Source organism: Hemitrygon akajei, unplaced genomic scaffold (genome assembly GCF_048418815.1).
Source record: "Hemitrygon akajei unplaced genomic scaffold, sHemAka1.3 Scf000069, whole genome shotgun sequence".
NCBI classification, from domain to species: domain Eukaryota; kingdom Metazoa; phylum Chordata; class Chondrichthyes; order Myliobatiformes; family Dasyatidae; genus Hemitrygon; species Hemitrygon akajei.
In genome coordinates, this window is record NW_027331955.1 from 2,436,781 (window position 1) to 2,451,032 (window position 14,252).

Sequence of the window (14,252 nt, forward strand, 5' to 3'; positions counted from 1 at the left end):
GCAAGCTGGCTTTTTCCACGAAGATTGGGTGGAACGACAACCAGAGGCCATGGGTTAAGGGTGAAAGGTGAAATGTTAAGGGGAACATGAGGGGAAACTTCTTCACTCAGACGGTTATCCGGCTGTGGAATGAGCAGCCAGCACAAGTGGTGCATGCGAGCTCGATTTCAACATTTAAGAGGTTTGTTTTGGTACCTGGATGGTAGAGGTGTGGGAGTGGGCTGTTTAAATAGTTCAGCACAAACTAAATGGCCCAAAGGGCCTGTTTCTGTGTTGAAATTTTCTATGATTGTGACAAGAACCTGAAATAATACAAAAATTCACTCTAACCCCTTTTGACAGCTGTGTGAACCAACCAGTCATTTCAGCAGGAATTTTTTATATGGCGTTAAAACTGTGACACTTTAAGTTAATAATACATAAAAGAAAATCCCAGCTGCACGTCAAGAAAAACTATTTGTGTGAGAGTGTTTCAGTTACTGTGGGGTGAGGAACCCATGCAGCTCAGTGGGAACAGGGAATAATACCAATGTAGAGAGTCAAACTGAGCCAAGGCACAAATTGGAGATGGCAGAAATGCCCCATTCTTATAGAGACAGGAAGAGCATCAGGGAATTGATGGTCATTCCAGATACCAGCACTCTGCCCAGTCAGAAGTTGATTTCTCTGTCCAACTTTCGTTGAACCTCACTGTAACAGTGTGATACCAGATCAAACCTTGGCAACTCAAGTAATCTCATCTGAAATGTTGTCCTACACCCATTGATGGATTTTGCAAATCTTTTTACAGGTTAAAAATGAGAAGTAATTCGTCTCTAGGAAGCTCAAACATGGCACAGCAGTTTTGTTGTCTCTGTCCAGATATTTAAGAAGTGGAACAAGGGAACCAATTGACCACCCTTCCTGCTCAGACTGTGGGGAGGGATTCACTCGGTCATTTGACCAACTGGCACGCCTGTAATTTACACAGGAGAAAGGCCTTTCACCTGCTCAGACAGTGGGAATGGATTCACTCGGTTATCACAATTGAAGGTACATTAGCAAGTTCACACTGGGCAAGGCCATTCACCTGTTCTGTGGGTGGGAAGGGGTTCAGTTGGTCTTCCCACCTGTGGACACACCAGTCAGTTCACACTGGGCAGAGGCTGGTCATCAGCTGAATTTGTGGGGAAGGATTCACTCGGTCATCTGGCCTAATGGCTCACCAGCAAGTTCACACCAGGGAGTGGCCGTTCACCGGCTCAGAGTGTGGGAAAGGATTTACACAGTCATCTACCCTACTGGTACATCAGCAAGTTCACACTGGGGAGAAGCCGTTCACCTGTTCAGAATGTGGGAAGAGATTTACTCAGTCATCCCAACTACAGAGACATCAGCGAGTTCACACTGGGGAGAAGCTGTTCACCTGCTCAGACTGTGGGAAGAGATTCACTCGGTTATCCCACCTCCAGAGACATCAGCGAGTTCACACTGGGGAGAAGCCGTTCACCTGTTCAGAATGTGGGAAGAGATTTACTCAGTCATCCCAACTACAGAGACATCAGCGAGTTCACACTGGGGAGAAGCCGTTCACCTGTTCAGAATGTGGGAAGAGATTTACTCAGTCATCCCAACTACAGAGACATCAGCTAGTTCACACTGGGGAGAGGCCGTTCACCTGCTCAGTCTGTGGGAAAGGATTCACTCTGTCATCTACCCTACTGGTACATCAGCGAGTTCACACTGGGGAGAAGCCGTTCACCTGCTCAGTCTGTGGGAAAGGATTCACTCTGTCATCTAACCTACTGGTACATCAGCGAGTTCACACTGGGGAGAAGCCGTTCACCTGCTCAGTCTGTGGGAAAGGATTCACTCTGTCATCTACCCTACTGGTACATCAGCGAGTTCACACTGGGGAGAAGCCATTCACCTGCTCAGACTGTGGGAAGAGATTCACTCGGTTATCCCACCTCCAGAGTCATCAGCGAGTTCACACTGGGGAGAGGCCGTTCACCTGCTCAGACTGTGGGAAGAGATTCACTCGGTTATTCCACCTCCAGAGTCATCAGCGAGTTCACACTGGGGAGAGGCCGTTCACCTGCTCAGTCTGTGGGAAGAGATTCACTGAGTCATCCAATCTGCAGAGTCATCAGCGAGTTCACACTGGGGAGAAGCCATTCACCTGCTCAGAATGTGGGAAGAGATTCACTCGCTCATCCACCCTACAGAGTCACCAGCGAGTTCACACTGGGGAGAGGCCATTCACCTGCTCAGTCTGTGGGAAAGGATTCACTCTGTCATCTACCCTACTGGCACATCAGCGAGTTCACACTGGGGAGAGGCCATTCACCTGCTCAGTCTGTGGGAAAGGATTCACTCGGTTAGCTAACCTACAGAATCACCAGCGAGTTCACACTGGGGAGAAGCCATTCACCTGCTCAGAATGTGGGAAGAGATTCACTCAGTCATCCCACCTACGGAGTCATCAGCGAGTTCACGCTGGGGAGAGGCCGTTCACCTGCTCAGTCTGTGGGAAAGGATTCACTCGGTTAGCTAACCTACAGAGACACCAGCGAGTTCACACTGGGGAGAAGCCATTCACCTGCTGAGAATGTGGGAAAGGATTCACTCAGTCATCCCACCTACTGGCACACCAGTCAGTTCACAATGGGGAGTGGCCATTGTTATGAATCCCTAGGTTTTGTTTGCTGTAGACTGTCATTTTAAGAGAGAGAGAGAGAGAGAGATTAAGAAGGCAAATCAGTCTGACTTGCAGCTTGTTTAGTTTTAACCAAGGACACAGACACTCAGAGTCAGACGGAGACGAAGGAGGAAAAATGGAAGGATCAAAACCAGGGAACTAGTGGCCAAGGGTCACTGTTTGGAACTTTCCTATGCCCACAAGGGTGGGCTAATTATCGATTCACCGTACATCGAATGTGTGGTTGTCACCTCATTTAATCCATAGGAGTGGATCTGATTTGGGGTATCCTGTGGAGACCACTTATGTGTTAACCCTTGCCTGGCTGTGGTGTGGTAATTCATTAAGATGATACCCCTTATGACAAGTCACTTTGGGTGGTAATTAGTATGTGGATTTGGAAGGATGACAGATAAAATCTACAGCGACTGTTGGTCTCGTTTTACCACCATGGAACCCGTGGAATAAGACATAATTGCCTTCTCTCAACATTTACCCTGGATTACAAATATCTCTCTCTCATCACCTATTCTGTGGTTGAACTGAACTTTCATACTTTCCCATCTCAAGACTCCAAACCTTGTTTCCCCCGAGCTCAATAGTTTGGGAGTTGTATTTATACACATAACACTCACGAGGAAATCTGCAGATACTGGAAATTCAAACAACGCACGCAAAATGTTGGTGGAACACAGCAGGCCAGGCAGCATCTATAAGGAGAAGAACTGTCGACTTTTCAGACTGAGACCCTTCATCAGGACTAACTGAAAGGAAAGATACTAAGAGATTTGAAAGTAGTGGGGGGAGGGTGAAATGCGAAATGATAGGAGAAGACCGGAGGTGGTGGGATGAAGCTAAGAGCTGGAAAGGTGATTGGCGAAAGTGATGCAGAGCTGGAGATGGGAAAGGATCATTGGACAGGAGGCCTCGGGAGAAAGAAAGGTGGGGTGAAGCACCAGAGAGACATGGAAAACAGGCAAACAATTAAATATGTCAGTGATGGGGTAAGAAGGGGAGGAGGGGCATTAACGGAAGTTAGAGAAGTCAATGTTCATCCCATCAGGTTGGAGGCTACCCAGCCGGTATATAAGGTGTTGTTCCTCCAACCTGAGTTTGGATTAATTTTGACAGTAGAGGAGGCCATGGATAGACATATCAGAATGGGAATGGGACGTGGAATTAAAATGTGTGGCCACTGGGAGTAGTCTGTTGCTGCTGGTTCGTTTCTAAAGCGTTACGGTTTGTAACAAAATGGGGCCTGCATCTGGGATATGAACAAATTTAAGGATTGATTTAATATCAATTTCATTAGGGAAATCCCTTTTGATTTATTTGTGTGTGGAAAATGAGCAGCAATGGATGTTGATAGATATCTGGAAGTGTGAACCTCTCAGGCATTAGAGGACACCAGAAGGATTGAGTTGTAGAGTATTGCTAAAACGTTAATACTTGCTAAGGTGAAATTGACAATGAAGAGGGCACAGATGCAGAGGATAATAGCTGAACATTATGTATCTGAGGGTGTGTTTAAAGTGGAGGAATTGGATTTTCCTGAAAGTAAACCTCGTGAGCTTGAGCTCCAGTACAAGTTAGAAAAATTAAAGATGGATGCTGCGGAAAGGCAGAGGCAGTTTCAGGCTGGAGAGGCAGAAAAGCAGAAAGAAAATTCTCTTACAAAGTGTAAATAAGGGGAAGGCTTAGCAAGCCTATTCTGCTTTGACAGTTGCTGAAGCAGCTTATTATTTATTTATTTATGCTGCCCCAATCATCGCCAACGGGCTATAAATGTGCAGGAGCTGTGTGTGGTTCAGTGCTTTGCTCAAGGACACACACGCTGCCTCGGCTGAGGCTCGAACTTATGACTTTCAGATCGCTAGTTCAACACCTTAACCACATGGCCACGCACCACACATAATGACATAGTGAAACAGGCTGTGCTCAAAGCTTACGAGTTGGTCCCAGAAGCTGACAGGCAAAAGTTTAGAAATTTGAAGAAATCTGTGAACCAGACATTCGGAATTTGCTTATGAGAAATTTTTGTGTATTGACCACTGGTGCACATCTGAACATGTAAATGATGATTTTAACAGCTTGAAAGAGTTGGTTTTAATTGAAGAATTCAGAGGGTGCGTCCCTTATGACATAAAGTCGTATTTAGATGGAAATGATGTTGCCACTATGCAGGAATCTGCTAGATTAACAGATCAGTTTGCTTTAACTCATAAAGTTATGTTTACCCTGAATAAGAGTTTCCAAAAGGCACTTGTCAAGTTGTGGGTAAACCGAATGAGCTCACCCCAGTGGCCTGTACCTGCATTCGGTGAACCCTTTTCCAACGTTATAGTTGATTGTGTTGGCCCATTGCCAAAGACTAAAGCTGGCCATCAGTATTTGCTAACTATTATGTGTACTGCATCCAGATTCCCAGAGGCAATACCTCTCAGAAATATTAAAGCTAAAACTGTGGCGAAGGCTCTTACCAAAATTTTCAGTTTATTCGAATTGCCTAAAGAAATCCAGTCTGATCGAGGATGTAATTTTACATCTGGATTATTCCAGCAGGTAGTTTCTGAACTGGGAGCAAAACAAATTGCATCATCTGCGTACCATACAGAATCACAAGGGGCTTTAGAAAGATTTCATTCTACCCTCAAAACAATGATTAAGACATATTGTGTTGAAAATGGAAAAGACTGGGATGAAGGAATACATTTGCTTTTGTCCAGATGAAGGAATACATTCGCTTTTGTCCACAGAAAGAGAGTCAGTACAGGAATCACTGGGCTTTACTCCATTTGAACTTGTATTTGGTCACAGAGGGACCTTTGACCTTGTTAAAAGGAACGGTGGATTGATGGGGATGTACATGTTAACTCGTTAGACTATGCTTTGAAGTTCAAAAATAAACTACACCAAGCTAGTAGTCTAGCGAGACAAAACTTAAAGATTTCTCAAAACAAAATGAAGTGTTGGTTTGATAACAGGGCTCGCGAAAGAAAATACCAGGTGGGAGATAAGGTGCTTGTCTTATGTTGACGAATCCACTTCAGGTGAAATTCGTATGACATAGTCTCCCAAATTAATGATGTGAATTATGTTATTAAAACACCCAACTGACTTGAACTAACACAGGTGGTACACATAAATATGATAAAGCCTGCTTTGACAAGCAGGTACCATCTGTGTGTGTTGTTGTCAAAACAAATGAAACTGGCAACCCTGAGAATGAAACAATTGACTCGTCTGAGACTTTTCACAAGCCAAACATGGTCCCAGTTAGGCTAATGAACTCGGTTGTTCCAGAAAACATTGCTAACAAGTTGTCTCATCTGCAGCCAAAGCAACATCCACAGCTGAAGGAATTAATTCTGAAGTTTAAAGATTTATTTCCCGATGTCCCCAAGCAAACCACGGTCGCAGTACATGATGTAGATGTTGGTCAAGCCAAACTGATTAAACAACACCCATATAGCATGAACGTAGAAAAGTGTAAACTGGCTGACCAGGGAATTGAGTATATGCTGGAGAATGGTATTATTTGGCCTTCAAAATGAGATTGGAGTCACCCTGCATTATTGTGCCCAAACCTGATGGTAGTGTTAGATTTTGCACTGAATATAGAAAGGTAAATGCAGTAACAAAAACAGATGCCTATTCTATCCCTAGAGTGAATGATTGCATCGATGAGGCTGGAAAACCCAATTTCTTACAAAGATTGATTTGTTGAAAGGGCATTGGTGTGTTCCATTGACGGACAGAGGTAGAGAAATTTCTGCGTTTGTGACACCATCTGGGTTGTATGAATACAATGTTTTGCCTTTTGGAAGGAAAAATGCTCCAGTAACATCCCAGAGAATGATTGATTTTGTAATTCGAGGGTTAGAACACACAGATACCTATATTGATGACTTAGTTACAGGGAGTGGCACTTGGGAAGAGCATATCTCTGCAGTAGAAAAGCTATTTGACAGGCTTTCCTAGGACAACCTTACAGTTAACTTGGCTAAGAGTGAATTTGGCCATGCCAGTGTGACCTGTCTTGGCTATGTTGTAGGTCAAAGCACGTTGGCTCCTGTTCAGGCAAAAGTCCAGGCAATTTCTCAAGTTCTTATTCTGACTGCTAAGAAGGCTCTTAGAAGGTTTCTGGGAATGGATGGATGTTACCGTAAGTTCTGTAAGAACTTTGCTGCTATCGCTCTGCCTCTGACTAATCTCCTGAAGAAGGGTGAAAAGTTTATTTGGACTGAGCCTTGTCAGAAGGCATTTGATTGATTGTTATCAGTATTTGAGATTAGGCCAATCAATGTAGTGCTGTCAGCAAAATTTAATTAGCAGATTGGAGCTGTGGGTGGCAACACAAGTCATGGGTGCACAGAGAGTAAAGGAGGGGGCCAAAGTGACAACCCTGTGGGGTATGTGTGCTGAGGGTCAGAGAGACAGAGGAGATGGAGCCCACTCTTACCACCTGCCGGCGATCTGACAGGAAGTCCAGGATCCAGCTACACAAGGCAGGGTGAAGGCCGAGGTCTCTGAGCTCCTTGTCAATACTTCACGCCTTTGTATGGCTACTGCTCCGCCGATGACTGCAAGGAACTGCAGAGAACATCAGAGAAACAAGCCTCCACTCCATGGACTCTTCCTACACTTCCCCTCCCTTGGAAAAGCAGGCCATGTACTCAAAGAACCTCATTACCTGGACATTCTTGCTGCAAACCCGCTCCCCCATCGGAGAAGAGATACAAAAGCCTTAAATCGCGTAACACCAGGCTAAAGGATGGCTTCCTGTCTGCAGTTACAAGCCAAATGAATGATAAAATGGACTCAACCTCACAATGTAACTGGACGTGACCCTGCACCATATGTCAATCTGCACTGCACTTTCTCTGCAGCCATAATGCTTTGTTACAGTGAGTGTTTTGTCGTATATCAGCTCAATGTACTGTTGTAATGTATCTGTCTGTGTGGATGGTACGTCAGGCAAGATTTCCACTGTAGCTCAGTACATGATGATAATAAATAAATTTCCCATTTTAATTGTGTGGAAATATTAGACAGACTGAGCTTCTGCTCTGGAACCACAGAAGGAAACTGAACTGTTGTCATTCCTGTGGAAAGCAAATATATGGAAAATGCTTCAATCTCACATTACGATCTGCGGTAACTGGGATCAGGTGACCGGTGGTGGGTCTCCCATATCAATATCAGAATCAGGTTTAATAGCACCGGCATATGTCATGAAATTCGTTGTCCCTAATTCACCTAATTAGTAGAACCTAATTCATAACAATAGTTTTTAACAATTGTGATTTAAAATAAGAATATACATCTATAGTACAGAAATAGAAAAAAAATTAAAGATATAATAAACTATCTTAATTGTGTGGAACTATTTGACTGACTGGGTTGTTGCTTTGGAAATTCTGAAGTGAAGCTGAACTAAACTTTTCACATTTATGAGAAGCTCAGATAAATAGAAAAGGCTAAATTCTCACATAAATGGGTCAGACACCCAGAAATATCGGCTGCACTTCAGCGCCTCAAAACAGTGGAATGAAACAACAGAAACTATTGCAGAGAAAAAAAACATTGTCCACCCACAACGAGAGGATGTGACAGATCCGGATCTCACTGACTTGTCTGAACGGGGAAAGATGAAGCTACACGTACACGTAGAGCAGTGACCCGCAGATGCTGCAGATCTGCGGAAAAACAAGAACGGGAAACAGGATCAGGTGACGGGTGGAGGGTCTCCCTCCTGAACCAGTGACTCTGCTCCTCGCCCCTCACACGCTGCCTGACCCATCCGCCGCATTCCCCACATTATTCCATATTTACCACAGATACATGATTATTTTTCCACACCATATCTTCCCCGATCCCTTTCCCTCCACCTCCAGGTCACAGAGTCACTGGCTCAATTCCCATCCCGGTCCGAAACATAATTCAGACCCAAACAGGAAATGTTCACGTTTCATTTAAATCAGCTCTGTGTTTATAAACACTAATTTCTATTCACATTCCTCCAGAGCCTTGCTGGACAGGAACACTGAAACATCAAGTGAGAAACAGCAGGAGGTGGCCATTCAGCCCGTCTAACCATCAGCAAGGTGGCGGCTGCTCTCCCATCTCAGCCACATGTTTCTGCCCGATCCTCATTTCCTCGATCCCTTCGGTCTCCACTCATCTTTTATGTGAGGATGATCACCGAGTCTTCACCGTCCTCTGTGGTGGGGATTTATGGACATTCAACACCCTCGGAGTGGAGACGTTTCCCCTCATCTCAGTCCCAGACAGTCCACCCCTGTTTCAGAGATTGGGATCCCTGGTTCAACCGGTAATGATGTTGAACATTTCAATATGTTCACCTCTCAGTCCTCGATTCTCTAAATGAAAGTGTTATCATATTTGATCTTTCTTCATATGATAACCCCACCACTCCAGGGATCAGTCTGGTGAATCTTCATTGCACTCTCTGTAACAAATACTCTCTAACCTCTTTGTTAATCCTCTATGGAATTAATTTCCATCTTCTGCAGCCCCGTGTTGCCCCAACCACTCACCTCCCACCCCTGTCACTATTTCCACCTTCCCACCTCCCCCCTCACCTGGATCCACCTCTCACTCCCCAGCTCTTGCCCCATCCCCACCCCTCACGTCTTTTCTCTGACTATTTCCTATCCACTCTCAGTCCAGAGGGAGAGTCTCGGCCCGAAATGTTGACGGTCCATTTCCCTCCACAGATGCTGCCCGACCCACTGAGTTCCTCCGGCAGTTTGTCCTTTGGTCTCTATAACCCGTGTTAGTGTGGGGATCGGGATTTTACACCATATTCCAGGTACAATCTCAACAAAGCACAAATAATTGTCACTTTGCCTGGACCATTGGCGCCGCTTGCAGGGCAACAGTCTGCCGGTGTTTGCCCCCAATGTGGTGAATCCCTCTGCTCGACACCACCGTGGGCTCAGACATTTCCACAGATGATCCCCGGGACAAACATCCTGTCCGCCCCCTCTCTCACCATCTTCATCCTTTCAATAAAATCCTCCCTCCCCGGGGAACCGGCATCAAACCGACGGGCTGAGCGGTCTCCTCCTACCTCTCAGCGATACATCAGACTCCGGCCGCAGGAGACGCTTCACAAACGCCCCAACTTCCCTCGGAGGGAAATGGAAATAAATCAGAAAGCGGACATTTACTTTGAGGTTTTCTCCGCTCTGAGGAGGCGGTCGGCGCTTGAGCGGGAGACGGACTCAGCGGGGTAACGCCCGCTCGGCCTGTCCGCCTCCGCGACTGGTTGTAACCGGTGATTGGCATCGCTTCGCACCAATGGGAATAGCGCAGCGCCCGAATCCTGTGTTGACAGCGGTGGGGGAGGGGCTGGTCACGTGATTATTAGCCCAGCCGGTAAACCGATAAAGCTCGAGCACAGCAGCGCGTGGGTGACGTAAGACACCGCGCACGTGAGGGCAGATCCCTGTGGGGGAGCCCATGTGTGACGTCAGGCGCGTGGGGGAGGAGCTGTGTGACGTCACCTGTGAGTGCTGGCATTTAAAAGCACCTTGATGGACTTTTCAGTGGGACAACAACATTAATCACGGGTTTCATCACTGAATCTAGTGTTGTGGGATGTAAAGTCCCCTGTTATGTGTCCGGCTGTGCCGTGTTGTTGGTGGAGTGGGCAGCGTGGTGTTTGTCTCGATTCGGGTCACAACACCAGAATTGCCAGCGGGGTCCACACACAGTGTATTAGTCAACAGAAAACCTCTTGTCCCTGCAGTCTTTGTCTCTTGGTAAACTCAACACCCTGACAGTGTGGACCATAAGATACCCCTTCCTCTCAGAGTCAGGGGATCATTCTGACAGCTGATCGCTGAGAGGAATTATATTTATTGGTCATTAAAGTTCACCCAGATTCGTTTGGACGGATTTGATGTGGAGTTCGGGGTGTAGCAGTGAAAGGGCCGGACGACCGAACTCTCTCCGTTGTCCAAACATCCTTCCAGGTGAGGCGACACTTCACCTGTGAATCTTACGGGGTCGTCCGTTGTGTCCGCTGCTCCCGATGCGGCCGCCTCGACACTGGTGACACCGGCTCCTCCGCGGTTGTGCGGGGTAGGGTTTTTTTGGAGGGGGGGGGGAAATCGAAGATATTGTTCCCTTTTGTGCGGGAGGGGTGGGTTTTGGGAGTTGAAGATCAGGATGCCGTTAGTTTTTTATGCGGGGTGGGCGGGGTAGTAGTTTGATTTTTCTCTCTGAACGACTTTGATGCTCTTTCCTTGTTTCGTGGTTCTTTGGAGAAGAAAAAAACTCACTTGTTTAGATAGATAGATAGATACTTTATTCATCCCCATGGGGAAATTCAACATTTTTTCCAATGTCCCATACACTTGTTGTAGCAAAACTGATTACATACAATACTTAACTCAGTAAAAATATGATATGCATCTAAATCACTCTCTCAAAAAGCATTAATAATAGCTTTTAAAAAGTTCTTAAGTAGTTTACTTAAATACATTAAATACAATCAACCCTGGCACTTTAACATATCTTACTCCTGGCGGTTGAATTGTAAAGCCTAATGGCATTGGGGAGTATTGACCTCTTCATCCTGTCTGAGGAGCATTGCATCGATAGTAACCTGTCGCTGAAACTGCTTCTCTGTCTCTGGATGGTGCTATGTAGAGGATGTTCAGGGTTTTCCATAATTGACCGTAGCCTATTCAGCGCCCTTCGCTCAGCTACCGATGTTATACTCTCCAGTACTTTGCCCACGACAGAGCCCGCCTTCCTTACCAGCTTATTAAGACGTGAGGCGTCCCTCTTCTTAATGCTGCCTCCCCAACACGCCACCACAAAGAAGAGGGCGCTCTCCACAACTGACCTATAGGACATCTTCAGCATCTCACTACAGACATTGAATGACGCCAACCTTCTAAGGAAGTACAGTCGACTTCCTGCTTTATGGATACCTGCTTTGATAATAAATTAACCTTTGAACTATCCGCTCCGAGCGGGACTTCCCGGTGTGCAAAGATTTCAATTCCGATTCCCATTCTCGTTCCGACGTGTCAGCCCATCTTGTGCCAATATGAGGCCACCCTCAGGGTCCAGGATCAGCAACTTATATTCCGTCTGGGCACCCCCAACGGAATCACAACCTGATAGCATAAATATAGATTTCTCCTTCCGGTGAACAAATTCCCTCCTCACACCCCTCCCTCCCACTCCCTCTCTTCCTCTCTGACTTTTCACGTCATCTCACCTGCTTATCACTTCTCTCTGGGTCCACTGCTCCATCCCTTTCTCCTATTCTCCACTCCCCTCTCCTATTAGACTCTATTTTCTTCTGCTCTTGAGCTTTCCCACCTACATGGTTTCACCTGTCACCTTCCAGCCAGATATTTCCTCGCCCGCCCCAATTTTATTCAGGTATTTCCCTCATTCCATCTCCTTTCTGAAAGAGGGTTCAACTGGAAACGTCGACTGTTGACTCTTTTCGATAGATGCTGCCCGGCCTGCTGAGTTCCGCCAGCATTTTGTTTGTGTTGCTCTGAATTTCCAGCATCTGCAGACTTTGTCGTGTTTGTGATTTACCTCTCCGTTGTCCCTCCGGCCTCCGGGCACTGGTGGCGCTGTGTGGAACTCCGGCCACCCGCGGCGATATGCGGACCTCCGGCCGTGGGTGTTGCTGCCGCGAACCTCATGCGAAACGCAGGCGCGGTACCGACCACGGCTGTCGCCGGTGGTTCTCCCATTCGGGCGGCGGAAGGGGGGGGGGGGGTTGATCCTCGGTTTGTGTAAATCGAGGGCTTGCTGCAGTGGGAAAGGGCCCCTTCCCCTATCCCAGGTCCCTCTCTGCCTCTCTCCCCTTTCAACTTTCTGCTCCTTTATCTCTACAGTTCTTTCATGCTTATCCCTATCCCCCCTTTATCTGTCCTCTGATTGGTTCTCCACCTGGCGCCTCTAGCCCTTCCCCCTCCCCTATCTCTATTACTGGGCTTCGGCCCTCTCACCCCCCCCCCCCCCATTCCTGATGAAGGGTCTCGGCCCGAAACGTTGGCTACTCTTTTCTCACGGATGCCGAGTTCGTCCAGCGTTGTGTACGTATTATTTGTGATTTACCTCTCCGTTGCCCCTCCCGCCTCCGGCCACTGGTGGCGCTGTGCAGACCTCTGTCCACCGGTGTTGCTTCGGAGTACCTCCTACTAAACGCATGCGCGGCGTTTCTCCTATTCGGGCAGCGGTGAGTAAGGGGCTGATCCCGGGGTTGTGTAAATCGGATCCGGCTGCAGAGGGAAAGGCCTGGGATCGAGCTCGGCCGGACGTCTGGAAGATCCGGGCTCTCGGTCCCGTAGCCCCGGTTTTAGCTTTGGGCCCGAACCCTGTGGGATCGGTAAGTTGTGGTTCCCCGAGCCGGAAGGATGCTTGGAACGAAGGGGATCTGTCTATGTGTGTGAATAGAGCTGTTAGGTGGATGTATATGTGTGGGGTGAGTGGTCGGATGAGGGATGTGGGAGCAGAGTGGTGATCGGACGTTCCGTAACCCGGGGAAGAGAGGTCCCGGGACAAAATAAGTTGTTAACTAGGGAGAATCTGGGCAATTGGATGAGCCAGTTGGCGTGTCCTTTCAGGAAGCAGCAATTCTCTGTTCATATTAATTACTGTGTAATCTTGCTGTTAACATTGTGTTTGTTACAAAGCCCCAGAGTCTGGGAGCCCATGGGCTGCGACTACAGATTGGGAAGTGGGGGGTGGGGGGGGGGAAGAGGTCAGTGACCTTTGCATCAGAGGAGGACACGGGGTTGCACAGATGGTTCGGATCTAGTGGGACATCCGGTGTTTACAAAGGGAGAGAGAGTTTTAACCAGCGAAGCATGGTCAGAGGTGGAGGGGTACAGGAGCTGCCTGACAGATCGTTCTACAGTAATTGTAATTTTTATAATCTCACAGATGGTGACTGAGGAAGAAGCTTGTTGAGGGAGGATACCCGGAGGTGAGCAGGTCAGACACGGGATCAGGAGAGTGACAGTGATGTGATTTCCTGTGTCACGGGTACAGACAGTCGTCTCAAGTGAGGAGTTTGTGTGGAGATGCAGCTTCCCTGGAGGTGGAGGAAAGAGGACACAACAACAGGTGGAACCAGCTGTGGGAAGACATGGTTTGTCAGGTCTGACGACGAGCTGAATGTACTGTAACCTTCAGACTGAATCAGAAAACCATTCTGAGGGTATTTGAAATGTCAGAAGCAGGGGAGATGTGATCCCATGTCTCCATCAGACCCTCAGTGAGATGGTTCCAGTTATAACGTGCAGGGATGAAAGCACGGTGTTCGGGTTCTGATTTAATCACTGATTCTGACACAGTGAGAGGGTTAGTTTTGCTGTAAGGCAGCAACATTAATGGAAGAAGACACAGAAACTTCATCAATTGCTAGTTGTTTAGCAAAAGTGATCAATTTGTATATTACCTTGACAGAAATAGCTATTTCCAGTGGTGACAAAGGGGTTCAGTCTGGTTTACTTCAGGTTGGAGAGGGGCGTGGAGTTTTGAAATCAATGCCTTGCGGTGCCAC

The 14,252-nt window shown here is 47.1% G+C and overlaps 1 pseudogene; it reads left to right on the forward strand.

Annotated features, from left to right (window-relative positions):
• Positions 1-1,196: 1,196 nt before the first annotated feature.
• The window catches only part of LOC140722087 (uncharacterized), a 57,172-nt pseudogene continuing 44,116 nt past the window's right edge, over positions 1,197-14,252 (forward strand).